The sequence below is a fragment of the Lichenostomus cassidix genome, chromosome Z, assembly GCF_008360975.1.
Source record: "Lichenostomus cassidix isolate B80296 chromosome Z, HeHo_3.0, whole genome shotgun sequence".
Lineage (NCBI taxonomy): Eukaryota > Metazoa > Chordata > Aves > Passeriformes > Meliphagidae > Lichenostomus > Lichenostomus cassidix.
In genome coordinates, this window is record NC_139511.1 from 45766397 (window position 1) to 45784977 (window position 18581).

An 18581-nucleotide genomic window follows, 5' to 3' on the forward strand; every position below is an offset into this window, starting at 1 on the left:
AGGTTTCTTTCCCTCACCCCCAACCCTCTCAGGAACTGTTGTTGTTTATTTGTTTACTTGGGGGTTTTGCGTTATAAATTTTAATAAATAGTTTTTAGAAACAAGGAATAAATTTACGTTTGGTATCCTATTTTTAAAACACTATTTACTTGAATGTTGTTATGAGAGGTCATTAGGCTTTAAATAATTTCTAGTCCTGTTTTTTTTGGATGCCTGTAGTTTCACTCGTCATAATTTCCCATTCACCCTAACTCACTACAGAGATTTTGAATTATGCGAAATTCTCTGTGCTTGTATATGTATGGAACAGCACACTGAAAAAGGTCATAACTCTTGATGAAATAGCTGAGCACCTGATTTGCAGAGAGCTTACTGACTTTACCCTTGAGACACCACCTCTATGCTTTACATATTTGTGAATATCTGCAGCTCATTCTTTAGAAGTAGTGTTAATAGTTGTAGTACAAACAGTAGAGTACTGTAGATGCAGACAATTTCACTTTGTTACCTTGTAACAGATTATGAAAAAATCAATTTCTATCTGAGACTTGTCTTTCACTAAGCAGACTTGTATCTTACTAAATAGAGAAAAGACTCAGTTTTACATCATCTGGCAAATTTTCACTTAACACTGAACAACCAACAGAAAAAACAAGAGAGTTTTAGGAAGCTGATCCTGCATTATAAATTTTCATAGAAGTTTACCCCTCCAGGACTATAGAAACTACAACGGATGATGAAATGTAGACAGCATCTGCAATGCAATTAATGTACTGGGCCTTTGATGGCTAATATCAAGTGAGAGGGCCCTATGACTCTCTAAAAACAGATTCATATCACATTCAGATTAACAACACATTGGAAGGACAAAATATTATGTAGAGCGAAGACCTTCTTCAGCACGGTCTATTTTTTCTACAGTTCAGTGAGACCTAGCCCCATTGGCACTTTGACTGGCTAGTGGGAAAACAGCTTAAGGACAGTTTCTAGCACAGAGCAGTTACAGGTACTTTTACAGTAATGTTGTCCTCATAACAGTAGAACATAGAATTTAAAAAATATTGTGGACAGGATATATTGGTAAGGTCACAGATAAACTAATATTCTACTGCTCCATCAGCTCTTTATACACCTCAATAAAATAATTTTGTGTCAGAATACTTAAGTACTTTTCTTACATATTGCAAATTGTTTCCTCTTCTGAGAATACAGAGGATCTAGAGAATCTGTTTGAAATTGAAGTCTCCTTTGCCCAACATATTGTGCAGTTTAGGATATTTCTTTTCCTTGTCATCCCCTAAAAAATTAGACATAGACATGACTGACATATATAATGGTAATCCAAAAGATTTAAAATAAGTTTCCTTAATTTGTACTTATGCATACGTGTTCATATGCATAAAGATAATATTTATAGTTAACAGATATTTAACATCTGAGCCACTTCCAAACACTGATAAAACCCCTCATATTAGTTTTCTAAGAAAACAGAGGAAAAGAAGGAGAAACATTTTGTAGAATCCAGGGGCAAGGACTATGAAGGTCAATGTGGACATGCGTCCAACATTTCCTTGTTAATATAATCCTAAGGAAAAAACGCTATATTATGCCTGGTGGACAGGACAATAGCTAAGATAGATTTCCTTCCAGCAAAGAGATTAAAACTGATTTAAGAAATTTGCAACAGCTTATTGTGCTGAGCACAGAATTTGACACTTGCCTGATGAAACTTTCCTCCAGAAAAAAGATACACAATGAAAATATTATTCGAGGAGTGGCAGTCTCTACTCAACTTTATGTAAATTCTATCTGAAAAGTTGGGGCAAAATAACTCATTAATGAAACTTCATTGTATCTTATTGCTAAGAATTATGAATTTACATATTCAAACAGAATATCAAGGAAAGGAAAGTATATTATTTGGATTAGCATAGAATATTAGAAACAGAGTTCTAAATAATTCATGAAATCCTAACTGCATAAATTTTACTTCTGTATTTTAAAATTAGATGTAAGTAAGAATGTTTTCAGAGCAAAAAGTATACAGTATGCCACACATGCCATTATAGCGACCCTGCTGTTTTAACAGCTTGAGAATTTTTTTGTATTAGGCTAGCTATTAAACACAAATATATATATTTGACTAGTCTCTTTTTACTTGCCTTTGGTTTGTAAACATTGTAACCATTATCCTGTTCATTAGGAATAAATGCAACATAACAGTGCATAACTATGAACTTCAAAATATTTACATTTTTATGTGCACTTCAGTCACCTGAATCTAAAAACAAAAAAAGTAAAAAAGAAATTAAAAACTGAAACATAATAATAAAAGAAAGAAACCAAACTTCTAGTCCTAGCTGACATTAATTTTAATTTTATATTTATCCACATGGTTTTGTTGGTATATAGGCCATATGTTTTATTTTCCACAGGGCAAAGTCTTGATCAATCACTTAATGGCAGGTTGACTCATGCGATTACATAGTAGACAGTATTTTGATATGTAGCCAACCCACTGAAACAACTTTCCAAAGAAAAATGTGTTGAAGGGAACCAAGAAAAGTAGAAGCTACTTTTAAAAAGAAAAAAACAAAATAATCACTCTTTGTCTTACTAGTTATTCGAGAGATAAATTGCCAGCAAACTTGCTGTCTCTCCAAAGTAAAATGTTAATTCAGAAATTTCTTACATATCCATGTGGATTTTGCTTTAAATGTTCTCTAAAACTCTGTCATGATTTAACTAACCTCAACTGGAAATTAAGTACTATGCAGCTACTTCCTCACTCCCACCACCAGAACCATCCCATGGGGTGAGGAGAATCGGAAATAAAATGTAAACCTCCTGGGTTGGGATAAGAATAAATTAATAATTGAAACAAAATCAGAATAATAAACAGCAACATTAATAAAAATATGCAACTCATAATTAATAGGACCATAATAACAACAGTAATAACAAAGTAACAAAAAATAATAATAATTATAATAACAATAACAGTAGCAAGTATGATAGGGAGAGGGGGTAAACACAAGAGAAAGAAGTGATGCCCAATACTGCTAACTGATGCCCATCCCATCCCTGAGCAGTGATTGTTCCCTCCAAGCCAACTTCCCTCCTTTATGTGCTGGGCATGATGTTCCAGAGTGAGGAATATCCCTTTGATCAGTTCTGGTCTCCTGTCCTGGTTGTGGTCCTGCTCAGCTTGTTGTGCAGTGCCTCATTTGTAGAGCATGAGACCCTAAAAAGCCCTTGAATTAGGGTAAGGACTTCATAGCAACGGCCAAAATATCAGTGTACTATCAACATCATTCTCATCCAAGCAATACCAGCTTTTTATCCTTTGAAGTATGGTCTCCTTTTGCAAATAGTCTAAAAACCTAATGCTGTAGGTTAGTTTGTTGAGACAACAGCGAAAGCTAAAGAAAATACTTAGGAACAGAGACTGATTACTTGTCAGTACAGTCTTTAAAATCTACTGAAATCATTGCTTTTGTTGCTCAAAGCGCCAAATACACTATGATTTGTACTAAACCTTTTCCTTTCTACTGTTAATAATTCTAGACACAAGCTTTAAATTAACGCTGAGTAATGGAATTTTTGCCAACATACATTAATCATTCTGCATCTTACTTCAGGGGAAAATTCTCATTTTGACAACAAACCTTCCATGAGTTTTGTACAGAAGAGCTTCCAGAAAGTGTATTCTGTGCAATTTCAGTCTGAAAAGCAAATGTCTGACATTTTGCAGTGTGAAAAACACTCCACTCTGTTTCCTAGCTTTTCAGCTCCTTTCTGACTTGACTGCAACCCAAAAAGGCAAAGACACACACCAAACTTTTTTTCTAGTTACAAGAAAGTTTTAATTGAAAACAAGCATGCCGGGTTTGAACACAGCTTCAGCAGATTAGCAGTTAAATTAGAAGGGGCTTTTCGCTTAACTTCCAGCGTTGATATGTCACTGTGCCCTGTCACTCTGAAAAGCGATAGGGCTTTGTTATCAGCACTGAGCACAGACAGCCTCCTGATGTTGAAGCAGACTAAAATAGGCTGCCAAGGTGATGAAGGCACCATGCACATGTTGCATCCTTCTGTGAAGGGAGATGTAGATGGGCTCTGTGGACACAATGCTCTGCTCCAACTGATCTGCTCCCAGGGCCTGGTTTCCTGATAAGTAACAAAAAAAAAAAAAAAAAAAAAAAAAAGAAGAAAAAAGTGAACTGATGGCAAAAATGTTCATCCTAGCTCAGTTCAAAGAGCATAAAGGAATTCAGAGACTAGAGTAGCATTCTCACTAATAAATGACTCCTTGTATATTTGTTTATCATCCTTTTTCACAGGAAAAATCTTTGTAGGATTAATTGTTAGGAGTTCCTTATGGGTAGAAGTTTCAAGATTTAAGTGATGTTCATATCTTAGCCTAAGGTTTTAGATTAGAAAATGGTTGTGTGAATGTTATTTTCAGCTTCCATGATTAAGAATTCGTGTAATTAATATCAGACACCCATTAGATACTTCCAGCCTGCACTGCTTTGGTGGAACATTTATTTGGTTACTTTTTTCCTTTTGTTGTCTCCTGCCACAAATGTCTTCTTGGGCCTGCCATGGCAATCTACATATCACCCATTTTATAAATTATTCTGTCTAATCTTTTCAGACAACTGTCCTAATTTTTGCAACAAAATTTTCATGTGTTCTCTTCCTGGCATGATGTAGCAAAGGATCTTAGTATGTCATTTTCTGCCTTCCTTGTCAACCAAAACTGAGGAATACAGGAAGCAAGTATTTTATATCTGCACAGCAATGTTATGAAAGGCCTGGGATCCCCCTCCCTGGATATGTACCTAGCTGTGCCCCTTTGCAAAACAGAAGGTTTGCATTCTAGTCTCATGTGCTTCAAATCTCTTCATATTTGGAACAGACGAGTCAGAGCAGATCTGATTTTTTCTTTTTAAAATTTTCTCCTTTGGATTTACAGACATTTTTAAAGTAAAGTAAACTAAAATTCAAAAGCAGGTTTATGTGACCAAAACTTTTACTTTAAGCTGTTGAATTTTTCTCATAAGATTTGCTGCTGCAACAAGTGTTAATTGAAAAGCCAAGTAATCCAGTAAATCTGAGATTAAAATGGGGAATATGAATAAATTTATCCTAGACAGGATAAATACAGTTATTAGTAACTTGTAACATGTGTGTTACTTCACAAAGCACCGCTGTTGATTTCTCATTCCTTGATGAATTCTTTGCTATTGGGTAGTCTATGATGCAAAACCAGCAGTAGATGTGAAGTATATCCAGTCATGGGGTCTCTTCCAAGAAGAAAGATATCCATAAAATACCCTGGCACTGGAAGATCTCCACTTGAAGTTTGTAACACAGTGAATGGAGTCATAAAATTACAGAATATAGTGTGTTGTAAGGACCCATCAGGATCATCAGAGTGCCATCTCCTGGCCCTGCACAGCACCATCCCAAAGAGTCACACCATGTGACTCAGAGCATTGTCCAAACACTTCTTGAGCTCTGTCAGGCTGGTTGGTGCTGGAATCACTTCCCTGGGAAGCCTGTCCCAGTGCCCAACACCCTCTGAGTGAAAAACTTAGACCTCCCCTGACTCAGCTTTTGGATAAACTTTACATTAATAAAGTCAGAGGCTTGGAGTGTTTTATACTTCACATGGTTTTTTTTCTGTGTGAAGCTAAAATACATAAATTTATTACTTTATTTATTATGGTATGTCTTTATATTTTTCTTTTTACTTTGAAGCTGTTATGTTATTGAAAAGTACACTCTCTTACAAAATTTTGGTATTCTGGCTAGAGAAAATAGTACTACTCTTCTTTACAGATAGGTGCTTTTCTTTTTGTTTGCTGAATGGCTTTGCATTTTTATTTTTTTGTAAACTGTTTTAGCAAAAACATCAAACAGAACCAAGTAGCTGTGCTGAATTTTTAAAGAAATTATAAGATCTCCTTATATTTATTTGCAAACTCTTAAATTACACTGATTGCAGATAGAAATAATCACCTTTTAACTATAGTTTTTCAAGCTTAAGTATTTGAAATTTAAACTTATATTTAAAATTAGTTTCATGCACAAAGAAACTTTCTAGTTTCATTCTTAGATCTGGCTAGAAAACTGTTTCAGGAAAGCAGCATCCCAACTAGAATAACAGTTTTAAAAATTTCTTAGCTGTTTTTAAGAGCCTAACCTAGACAAAACCGAGAGATAGAAAATGATTGACTGTCATTGTGTGGGCATGATTTCATTTAGAGTCTTTACTAAGGTGATTTCAGTATTTTTTATAGAGATGGAAAATTTAGAAGAAAAACACACATATTTTCTTTCTCTTTTTGTCCCTTTTTGCTAAATATATTTCATCATTCCACCTCAATTCTCTTCAAGTAGATCCACAAAGCTTGCAACAGTTCCTATTGTCAATGAATACACTAAGATAATGTCATTAACACTGCAAAGGATTTGCACATATATATGAACTAAATGAGATTGAGTTGGGCATGACAAATTGCATTGAATTAATTCTTGTTTAAAAAAGGTGTTTTTTCTATCTGAAGGTCATTGCATGCGCTGTCAGTCAATCAGAACGCACAAAGCAGATATTGGATCAAAGAGGAGGATGTAATACTGCAATTCTACAATTCACTGAGAAACAGAATCAAGCACTGTGGGAAGAGTAGCAGGAAATATACATTTGCAGTGGAACAGAAGCAATTGAATCCTTGTTTGTTTGCATTCCTACTAATTGAAAAGCAGACTATAAAAGAACCCAGAGGCTATAATTGGAAAGTATTTGATAGCTTGAAGCTGGTGGAAGATGAAATACACAAATAAGAACAATAGCTTGTTTTCATTTGTGGTAGAGGATTGTGGAGGTTTTGTCCCTAAATTTTCTTTAAATTCTGAATGCCTTTTATCTATATTCAGAGTATGTGAGGCTGTTTGGCACTTCTGGATATTGTCTATTTCATCTTCCTACTCAGAATAGGGATAGTTAAACCAAATTGCTCAGGGTGTGTTCTGGACAAGTTTTAATACCTCCAAGGATCGAGGCTACACAACCTCCCTGGGCAACCTCTTCAAGTTGTTGACCACCTTCACAAGAAAAATATCTTTCTTATGTTCAGATGGGACTTCAGAATTTTCAGGTTTTGCCAATTGCCTCAGTGTCTCAGCAGTTCTAGAAAGTGCTTAATAAAGCATCATTATCGCATCCCTTAATATGATTTCTGTACTCTTGTGATGCAACCCAAGACACAGTTTCCCATCATGTCTGAAAGAGTGCACTGTGGATTCAGGTTCAGCTTATTATCCATCAGGACACCTAGGATTTTTATCAGCAGATTATAAAAGTCTTTAATGCTACATGTAACATAAACTTTTACATTTCTTTCCAGAAGAGCAAGACTCTAGGATTAATGACGCAAGGATTACACTGCAGGTATCATTGCTAGAACAAAAAAAAACAAACCAAAAACCTACTTCCAAGGTGTGAGATAGTGTCAATAAGCTTCATTTGAATTTGCATTTTCCCTACTTACACATTCTGCTTAGCTCACATGGAAGCTGGTATTTTACTCTTGTACCTCATCCATTCTGCTTCTTTATTTTTCTGGTGTTGAATGATGCACTTAGAAAAAGGATGCATCTAGGAATATAAGTTTCCAGGACTTTACATTCCCTGTTCATAGCGCTAATAAGAATTGAAGTAGCAATGAATATCAAACCAATTTTTCTAGTAACTTAATGTGAGTGACCCACCCCAGTGATTTTAACATTCTGGAAATCCAAAAAGCTGTGCACATTTAAAAACAATAACCATTTATGTCTACAGAAAAATTAAAATAGTGGATATATTTCATTACAAATTTTTGGGGCTCAATTTTTGCTTACATGATCATATGCAAATATATGTAATTGTAGATGTTTGGAATGCGCTGAAAGTTTTGACTATTTCTCTCAGAACATAACTCTGTTTAAGACAATATCCATAAATGGATCCTAGAATATCGTTCATACTTTCTGAACATATATGCAATATTATTTGCACAGGGTTTACAATTTACATTATCAGGGACCAAACAAACAACTGAATAAAATCTGTCAAGTTGTAGTGTTGCATTTAATACGAATACACATCCAACCCTCTCCGCAATAAATGAGTTGTAATTTCATGCCATGAAATTTCTCAATACAGACGATTGATGATTCAGATTTCCATTTTTAAAAGAGACAACTAGAATACATTCAGATCTACAGTAACTTATCATTTCATATGACAAAGCCTATGTTAACAACCTTAAAAAACATATTTCTAAGGGAAATATAGAAATTCTAAAAAGTATGTAGTAGAGTTAGTATAAAAAGCATAACACTGCTAAAGTGGCAGTTGTATTCAAACATCTGTACATTATTATATTGCTCCATGTGTTTTTCAAAACTCCAGGGTTTTTTTTTTTTTAATTCACCATGTTTTGGGACTAATTACTTGTAGAAGCCGCTCATTTGAATTATTAGGCAAGTACCCCTAAAATTTCCATTTGATTCTTTTCAAAAAGCATGCAGTACAGTTAAAATAGTGCCTTGAACAATCAAATTCATTAAGTAACACTATTATGCATTGATCCTTTTTATATTTAAGAAAATAATTGTATAGAAGATCACTTGTAGATGTTTTTCTTTTACTGTAAATTGAAAGGGATGTAATGAGAGTATAGGAAAGATACAGAATTTTTATGCCTAATTTATTTTTATTTTTGCATTAGTATGACTGGATATTTTTTCTTATTTACATCAATTAAATTACCCTAGAAAGCATTTATTGCAGTAAGCTTCACTTGAAATTTCCTGTTAAAATTCCTGTATACTTCTACAGCACCAACATAACCAGGAATCCTATTTTGAGTTAATTATTAGGGTATTAGAGAAGGAAAAAATCAGTAAACCCTAAACTTTCCATTCTGAAAACAGAGCATAATATTATCTTGACTTTAGTGACAAGCCAGTTCTGATTACCTAAAAGCAAATGTATTAGAAACTGTACCTAGTAGAGTAAACCTGTAATACTCCTTGTGCATGTAAGCGGCTTTGTTAAAGGATTAAAGCATTTCTGAAATTAAAAAAAAAAACCACTTTAATATTGATGCTAGCATGTTAAGAAAAACTCAGGCTGCTTCAGTGTAATTTTTCTCTTGGTTGTAATTTTTTACGCTTTTGTTTTGCTGTATGAATTTAATTAGTAAAAAGTATGTTGGTCTATAGAATTAGGTTATAGGTTTGTTTGGGTTTTTTTGTTTTGTTGTTGTTGTTTTGTAAATACATCTTATTCCCTATGTAAGAAGCCCATAAACCGTTAAGAGTTAAGCAATTGTCTCTAGTAAAAATAAAATACTAATTAATTTTTAATTTTAAAAAACAATGTAAAACGCATTATATGTTTATTGTATTCATGGTTGTTCTGCAAGCTTTCCACAAACTTTCCAACAAAAGCAAAACCAAAGTTGTATTCTTTACACAAGACCCCAACACACCTTAAGTGATGGAAGCCCTCTGTCAGTAAAAATTTAAAAAGTGTCTACAGCAAAATGAAGTACTAAAATTATTCCATGTGTCCCTCTGATTAATAAAATTAGTCAGATTTGATGGGCAGCTGACACTTCAAAACTATCCCAGTTCTGAGATATGTTTTTTCTTATGGAAGATGTATTGATGCGGTCCAGATAATGTGCACCACCCACCCACTGTCACTTCCCATTCTCAGTAGGGTAAGGAAAAAAAACTGAGGTGGAAAAACTCATGGGTTGGAACAAGCAGAGGGAGACCACTCACCAATTACCTTCAAGGGCAGCACAGACTAAAAATTTGGGGAAAATTAATGTAATCTACAGTAAATTAAAAAAACAACAACAAAGCTAAAAACACCTTCCCCCTCAATCCTTTCTTCTTCCCTGGCTCAGCTTAATTTCTGAGTCCTCTACCTAATGACTCCTGAGTGAGGCATGGGGAACAGATATTGCAGTTTGTTCATAACAATTCCTCTATCCTCCTCCTTCCTCCTCACTCTTTTCCCTGCTCTGGGAATGGTCCCTCACACACCAGGATACCTGCTCATGTGTCGACTCTTCCCCATAACCCTTTGCTTCCAGCTCCTGGGCACCTGCACCCAACACAATGTACAAAGGTTTTGTGTTTACTGACATGCAGTGTGGGAAAATTGATGCAGAAACTTGATTCCTCTGTCTCTTCCTTACTGGGGAGCATCGGCAGCAGGATAGTTACAGCACTGCTGCAGTGCCAAACCAGAAGGGCATTCACTGTGAACAGCCCCTGGTAAGGGCTGACCCACTTGTCTGGAAAGACTCTCCTTCACATGCTAATGATGACTTACATATATTCTAAGAAGTATTATTCAGGGCATGTGTGTGTCACAAAATAGCTCTTGCATAAAGAGATTATGCAGTGTTAGTGAAGAGCATTGCCATTGTAGGCCAGATTTTACTCACTGAAGAAAAGAGACATAAGTGTCATATATCATACTTATGTCCTAAGTATTTATTACCCCGTGACTAGTCATAAGTATTTATAACCTCATGGTTACCTATTATATACTTTATTTATAACCTCATGGTTACCTATTATATACTTCTCTCCCATATTTCCTTAACGTGTAATCTGTCAATTCCACACAGCAAAATCTCTCTTCTGGTGCTGCTGTCAATGGAACATGCTTTGGGATATCTGGAGAAAACTGTTTCCTTTTGCATGATTATTCCTTTGTGAATGACTGGAATTGCAAACAATTTCTTTAATAGTTTATTTGGGGGATGGTTCTTGGCAGAGGTCAGAATCAAAATTCTGATGAAGTGAGAAAAAGTCGTGAATTGTTATCATTTATTGCCATTTTCCCACTCATTTAAGGTTAACTAAGGTAAAATAAAGTTAAAAGAGAGCTAAAACTCCCCATTAGGTTCCATTATCTATTTTGACATCCAATATATGTATAATATATCTGTGTGTATATATATATGTGTATATATATATATAGCTTTTTTTTGTGCATTACAATCATGCATAGCACCTTTCACTCCTATTTTAAAAAAATAAATAACTTAAAATAAAAATATTGAAGGCTAACCAGCAAAGTCTGAACACAGATTTTGTTGAAAAGGTTTAATTTGACTAGCAGAAATAAGAATTTAGCAGTATATATCTTGGTTTTTAGTTTAATACAAAATTTCAAGGAAATCTCATTTACCTTCCTAAAGCATACTGAGTAAGTGGTTATATTTGTCTCAGATGATGTAACAATGGATATAACTGTGGTATTCACATTTTTCATGTTGTTCCATTTCTCTGCCTTGCTCTGTTTTCTTGTTCTTTTTGACAGTGAGGTAAGCTTTAGGTTTCTTTGTATATAGCTAGTTGTAGTGAGTCAGAACAGAATAGAAGCTTTGGAATACATTTGTTCCTTAGTGAACTACTGAGAACACCTCTCATTACACTCCGTGGATATTTTTGCTGTTGGTTACAGAGAGAGGTGGGTTAGGTGGGTGGTTTAGCTGGTTTTTTTTTAAATTAGTAACTGTACAGTGTGTTTGAGTTTTGCTATTATGAAATATTTTAGCTGGCACAGATCCATCTATAGATGTGTGTAGTAGGTTTTCATTTAAGCATATGCTTTGGGAAGTTCTATGAGTGCAATTTAAAAATAATTTTACATTGACAGAAATCTGTGAGGGTATTTGCTTAATGAATTTTTTACTAATTTCCAATAAAAATTTTTCTTGTGAGGAAAAAGAATATTGAAATATGCTCGTAATATTTACACCACTGATGTCATATAGTGAAAGTTGCTAGTTTGCATCAAGTGATATTTAGGGGTCATACCCCAGTATCAAGAGGGTGGTAATGTATTCACTCTGCTAAAAATATTTCCCTCTCTCTATTACCTCTGTCTCACACTTCTTGACACAGTGTCACAGCTTGTCTCAAGCTGCTGGGAGCATTAAAGTTTCTAGCAGATGCCATCAGTGATGATAGCATATGGATTGGTTCTAGCATACATGCCACAGTTTTTACACTGTTGAACCATGTATGTATATATTTACATTAGCTTAAGCTCTTTATTTGCATATGCATGCAAGTCTTTGCTCATTTATTCTTTATCCATCAACATCTTTTTCAGACATAATTGGTTTCTCTGCTTCACATACAGTATCTTCCCTAGAGTAATCTTCAATCTCAGTAAGCACAAAAACAGTGGGAAATAAATTGTACCCTAGGATGCTCAACTGTCTTTTCTACTGAAGTCATTAGCATCCCTGAGTGATAAGTCATCAAGGGAAGAATTTCACCCCAATTGTTTATGTCACAAGTCACTATCTTTTCAAGCAGAAATCATTAGAGGAACCTATCCTTTTTTTCTCTTGGAATCAGAATTCCCTGAGCTACTTTAAAAGTTTAGGGTGCATAAAGAATATGACTTTGACATTTGAGGGAACTTCTGGAAAGCAAAATTACTTAGTTGCAATGAAGGTTTACTATTTCTGTGAGCCCTAAAATTTTGGGAAAAATAGCTAGGCAGAGAACTATATGTATGGATCATTTGATTATTATTAAGATATATGCAATTCTGAATAAGCTGTGTACTTTAAATAGTCTTCCTGTTTTGCAATTGCACAAGAGTAGAAAACTGCAGAAACATGAATTTGGGCTGGATTTGGGGGGAAGTTTGACTTTCCCTGTTGTTAATAAAGGATGACTACAGGCAAAGGTTCTTTTACATCATTGCTTTTCCTCTGTTACCCTCAACTACAGCCCTAATGAAGGACAGAGTAGAGAATAAATTAAAGAAAAGGTAAACATATGAGCATTAGGGGGAAAAAATTGAATTAAACAGGACCAGTAAAATCTGAGATGCAGAAAACCAAATATGTGGATTATAATTTGGTGGAACAGAAATATGAGGCCGAGTACAGAAGAAACAAAGCATTATCTACTGCAGCAAGAAGATAGAAGGTCTAAGAGAGAAGAAAATCAGCAGTAATATGAGAGACTGATAGTAGCAAAAAAAGTGGCAATTGGTTTACTCACCTAAGATGAAATCTGGGTAGAGAACAGAAGAAAGGCAGGGAAAAACTAGCTCTCATTTAGGAATAGTATTGCATCTCCTAAAATCAGAGGATCTTTCTTTTCTTTTTTTTCACACACATGGCTCTCTTCTCAGAATACCCTCATAACACCACAAGTCCACATTCCATCACAGAAGTGAAAAAAACACCAGAGAAGAAACAGAAAGGGAAAAGTGACTTTGGGGAAGTGTAAGAGCATGTGTTAACCTTTCCAGCTAAAGGCAAGAAGGGTAAATCTGAGAGGTGTGTGGGGAGAAGAGGTAGAAAAAGGAACATCCAAGCCTGAAGGGAGTTGACATTATGGACTTTTGGTGTAAATAAGACCAAAAAGCCAAGCAACAGGGATATTCTTAATGAGTGCAGAGAGCTCTTATAGAAACAATTTTAGAGCAAAAGAATGAATAAGGAAGTTGTGTGCAAGAAAAGACAGTTTGAAAAGTTGCAAGACGCATGTTCTAGGACAGAACTGCAAGGTGGTGTGGAATAAATAATAAAAAGGTGAGTCTTTAGAGATGGTTTTCTATTTCAGATAATATATGTGAAACTGATGGTAGCTTTAGGTTTGTGTTTGTTTCAAGCAATAAACAAAGTCAGCAAGGGAAAAGGAATTGAGTTTCACACTTTAGAAGAGAAGTGATGAGGAACTAGGAAAGGAAGATGCAGTTTGGCCTCATATTTTTGGGCTTTTCATATGCTGCAGTAAACTTCCTCTGAACATTTCTATAATGCTGTTTAAAATTCACTGTAATTTATTTCCACTCAGCATGTTTTCTGATTGCAATTATCTCTTTATTCTTATCTTTCACTACAAATCTTAATGGCAGTTGTGATTAGGAGTCTGCTGCTTATTGATTACGTTGATATGTGCATAGCAAGTTATTTATGTACTTAATTTAAATTAATTTTATTTGCGGGGTTGAAACAGATGTTGTGCAGTTGTGATTTCCCACTGACTGTTCAATGAAGTGTCACTTACATGAAGCTTTTTCCCTCCAGAAGCTTTCATTTAGTTTATGCCTTTATGTTTCTGATCAGGACTGCATGAGAAAATTACTTTCATAACTAACACAAGTAGACATTATGAGATTTATGGTTCATTCTCTATTGGATATGTACTGTACTTTGTTACTAAGCTCATTGAAAATCTTTCTGGCTCTGTTTATGCATACTTTTTACATGAATTCAGATACTGACTGAGCAGTAAATCACAGTAGCCTTGGATGCCGCATATGTGGGTGCATGTGCACATGTGAAAATAATGTGTTTCAGCTAAAAATTTATAGGATAGAGCTATGTATGGGTGTTCTTTAAATCATGCTGCAAGGTGACACTAAAGACTAACATTCTCTATATAGACCTCTAAAGGTCCTCTATATTCATCTATGAAGCTTTTCATTTTTCATTTTACAGTCAGCACTTTGTTTCATGTCCTTCTTTCTAAAGGAGGGTATAATAATTCTGTAAACAAGAATGAAAACAACTCATCACAATCTATGTCAAAGGGCTTGTAAGGACTTTGCAAATGTTTATGTCTGTATAGCGGATATTCCTTGGACCTGCCTCATATGCCAAATGTACTTTAAAGCTTTTGTGAAGAATAAGAGATTTAAATATCATTATGGACATAGTCTATGTGAAAATTTTAATTAAATCTGCCAGCTCTGTGTTCATCTAGAATCCTGGAGCTGTGACACCATTAATGTCCTTACAGTCTCTCTTTGTTCTTTGGTCTTTTTTTTTTAAACTGATAAGTCTGGTAAAGATGCTACCTACAGTATTAAAATTGCCTGGAAATTGCACAATGGCTAGATGTTTTGTTCCTCAATGTAAAATTATATGTCATTAAACACTATGGAATTACTGCTTCCTATTTTGCAATGAAGGTTCCAGAGAATAATTCACTTTTCTGTGGAGTGTGGTATCTGTGGTGTGTTTTGGAAACAACAAGATGTATTGGAGCATGTGTCCCTTGGTCTTGCACAGGGAGGTGGAAATCTTAATCTTGGATGACATGTGTTGAATTTCCTGTACTAAGACAGTCCCTGGCACTTACAATTTTTATCTGTAGATTTCGTATACTCTGTTTTATAGTAGTTTTAGTTCCTCATTGAATCGTATATGTCACTATTTATCTTGGAAAGTATTTAGTCATTTTCTGTATTACTATGTCACAGAAAACAAATCAGGGACTGAGGATCTTGTTGTTTCAAATTATTGCAGTCAGCCTCCCATATAGGAAATATGTAAACAATAGTTTGAGACTTTTATTCCTGGTGCAACTATTTTCAGAAAAGTCTTCTTGGTGGTTTTATTTTTTGGGGGTTTGGGGTTTTTTTTGTTTGTTTCTTTTTGATTTTTTTTTTTTAATACAAGTCTGTTATTTCTGAAACAAGAAAGTGGAAACAAAATATTGTAGACCTCTTCAAAGGGACTGATGGGAATACATAGCTTTAAATGTTGTGTTTAGAATTTGTATGATCATCATATTTACTTGAAATATGGAAAGTTTGGGTTTTTTCACATTGATTTCACATAGTTTGACTTGAAAAATAAGAATAATAATTAGGAAACATAAAAATGAGCCTACTTTATGAAAGATGCCGGTGGAGCATGAGCTCTTTATGACAGGAGATACAGTCTTTCTTTGTTTTTTAATATCATCACCTCTTTTTTCCCCCTCCGCTCCCCCAGGATTCCATGAACAGTAGTTTTCATTGGTGATTAGGGTTTCCCTAGGCTAGAAAAAACTGTAAGTTTCACAGACATGACACTTTGTTTGTATCCCTGTTGGAGAGGGTGCAATCTTTTTTCCATGTAAGATAAGGGCAACTCAAGACGTTTGGATTATCCAGTAATATTTTCAAACATATTACAAAATTAAGATCAAAGCAGTTTGACTGCTAAAACATGCAGCAGCTCTTGGAAAGGGAGGCTGTTCACTGTCGGCCTAAAAAGACTGGGTAATTATCTGAATCTGACAATATATGTTTAATGTCAACATGTTACTTATGCTTTCTGAATCATTTTCAGGACAGCTAGAAGGAAATACATGACTGTTAAGTCGCTTTTGTACCTATAACAATCAGATAGCACATACACCATTTGTAAAAATAGTCAGTTTGTCTACCTGTGTGTGTACACACGCATTCAAGAACTAATTGTGCAGACGTTTTTTTCTTACTTCACAGGTTCTGTTGGTCTGCAATTAAACTGGGGAATACAAGGTATTTTGTTAATTTTTTTTTTTGCTACAATAGTTGCATTGATTATGAATGTTAAATGAACAACTATTCCTTTAAAGGGGGATGGGGGCAAGGGGGATGGTTTTTGGAGGCTGAACAGGGAGATTGTTTTGTTTGAAGTGTAAGTTTCAAGATCCTGGAAAAGCCTACGGTACTAATAGGCTTGATTGTAACAGGTCATATGGAATTTTTAGGCTAAGCTACACAAAAGGAGAGTTGTTAGCATTTAAACTGAATCACATGTATTCAATTTAACCTTATTCATCCTGGCCATCCTACGAGAGTAGACTCCAGGGAATATAGAAAATTTCGAATTTAAGGAGACAGGAATGCATGCCTCTAGGGTTTTTCACAACCCATAGTAAATCGCACTGAACTGGTAAGTCCTTCAAAAGAGCAGTGTCAGAGTTGAAAAAGGAATAGTAAACGGGCTTTTGAAATTTTTAAAAAATGTTAAAGATAGCAATAGTAGCTTTTAATTTATCAACTGGAATTCTTTTCTTCAAATACTGAAGAGGGAAATTTTTTCTCTGTGTGTCCTACCTCCTTACTTCTGTCCATTCTTCAAAAATACTGGCAAACACAAATAACTCCAGTCAGTTACAGAGTGTGCAGCTATTGTGTTGAGAATTAAAAATAGGAGTCTGAAAGCTGATTTTTTGCTACTTACATAGTGGAATCTTGGAGACTGCCTTAAAAGGCTTAGACAAAGCTCTGCACAGCAATTGTACTTATCGTTGTACTGCCAGAGGATTCTTAGGTGATGTGCTGCCATGTTCCCATTTATTCTAATACTGTAATTACTGTAGAATTTGGATCAACTGTAGTAATTATGTGCATGTAAAGCGTCCTTTAGCAGCTTTGACAATGGGATTCACTATAGAGAGTCTAACCTTCACAGCTGACAGAACTTATACCATTCCGTAGAACTTCTAATGCTAGTATAATTACCTTGCTAAAATAGGGAAATAATTTGGTGAAAGTAATGAATATGAAGGAAAAGGCAGATTTTCTCAATGTTGATGTAAAACTAATTTGAAGTAAATATTTCAATAAGGTTTTCAATTATAACAACAATATATTTAATTTTAACTCTTAGTCTTCTGTGTTTGTTAAGCAGGGTAATTTATCATGGCAAAGTGTAGAGGTTTCAAACTTGAAATATAGCAGAAAAGTGAGTTGCTGACAGTCTGATTTGTTTCAACCTGTTGAAGAAATATTTTCCCACTGGTTTCTAGCCAAGAGCTATGCAAATATAAATCCAAATTGAAATAAACGGCATAAAAATTGTTAATAATGTATAGTGCACTCCTAGATATTTATTGCTGCAGTACAATTTCTGATTTCTATGAATCAGGTTTCATTGTAGTTTATTAGCAATCAACGATGATTATTTGGCTCTAGTGTTTGCAAACTATAATTCATCATCCTCCTATCTTTTATTTATGAGACAATGTCAAATGAAAGAAGCAAATTATGCATTTTTATTGTTTGGAAGCTCTCTGCAGTCTACAGCATATTAACTTTGCCATGAAGCATCAGTGTTCTGCTCTGACTACCATGTACATCCAATCTGCCCTCATCTCACACAGAGGAGAAAGTTGACTTTTCAGTGAAGTCTCACATTCTGGCAACTGTGACTCCAGAAACAGTTTTAAAAAAACCCTGACCCGTTAAAGTCAATGGGACAATTGCCATTTGTATCAGAGAAGCCAAGATTTTATCCCTTCTGTTCGCTGTGTTGATACTTTGGTTGACACCTGTGCTAAGCAAATAGGAAGCAGAAGATAATAGATTCCTTCTGTTCATCCTTCTCTCATGAGGAATAATCTTCAGTACAAAGAAAATATTTGAATATTTTCAAATGGAACTGTTTAAATCCTATTTAGTCCATTTTTGCAACATCAAAGAAAAATATTTTAAGAAAGGGAAAATGACACTAACATTGTCTCTGATGTCATTACATGTGTTACTGAGGAATAGTTATAACTACTAGGAAACCTGTGCATTTTCCTTCTAGATTTCTTAAATTCCTACAATGACAATTACATTTAATTATCAAATTAATACTAATTTAATATGGAAATTACATGTCATTGTGATAAAAACTGCAGATGTATTTGCAACAAAAAGCAGTTGAAAAACAAATGAAACAAAAAAATAAATTGAATTAATTAAAGCAAAGGTG

The 18581-nt window shown here is 34.7% G+C and overlaps 1 protein-coding gene across 1 annotated transcript in view; it reads left to right on the forward strand.

The window, feature by feature from the left end:
• PTPRD (protein tyrosine phosphatase receptor type D) overlaps positions 1-18581 on the forward strand; it is a 1173827-nt gene that overhangs the window by 493601 nt on the left and 661645 nt on the right. The window contains exon 7 of the mRNA XM_085043363.1: positions 16340-16375. The gene's annotated coding sequence lies outside the window, so the exon portion shown is untranslated. The remainder of the gene's footprint in view (positions 1-16339; positions 16376-18581) is intronic.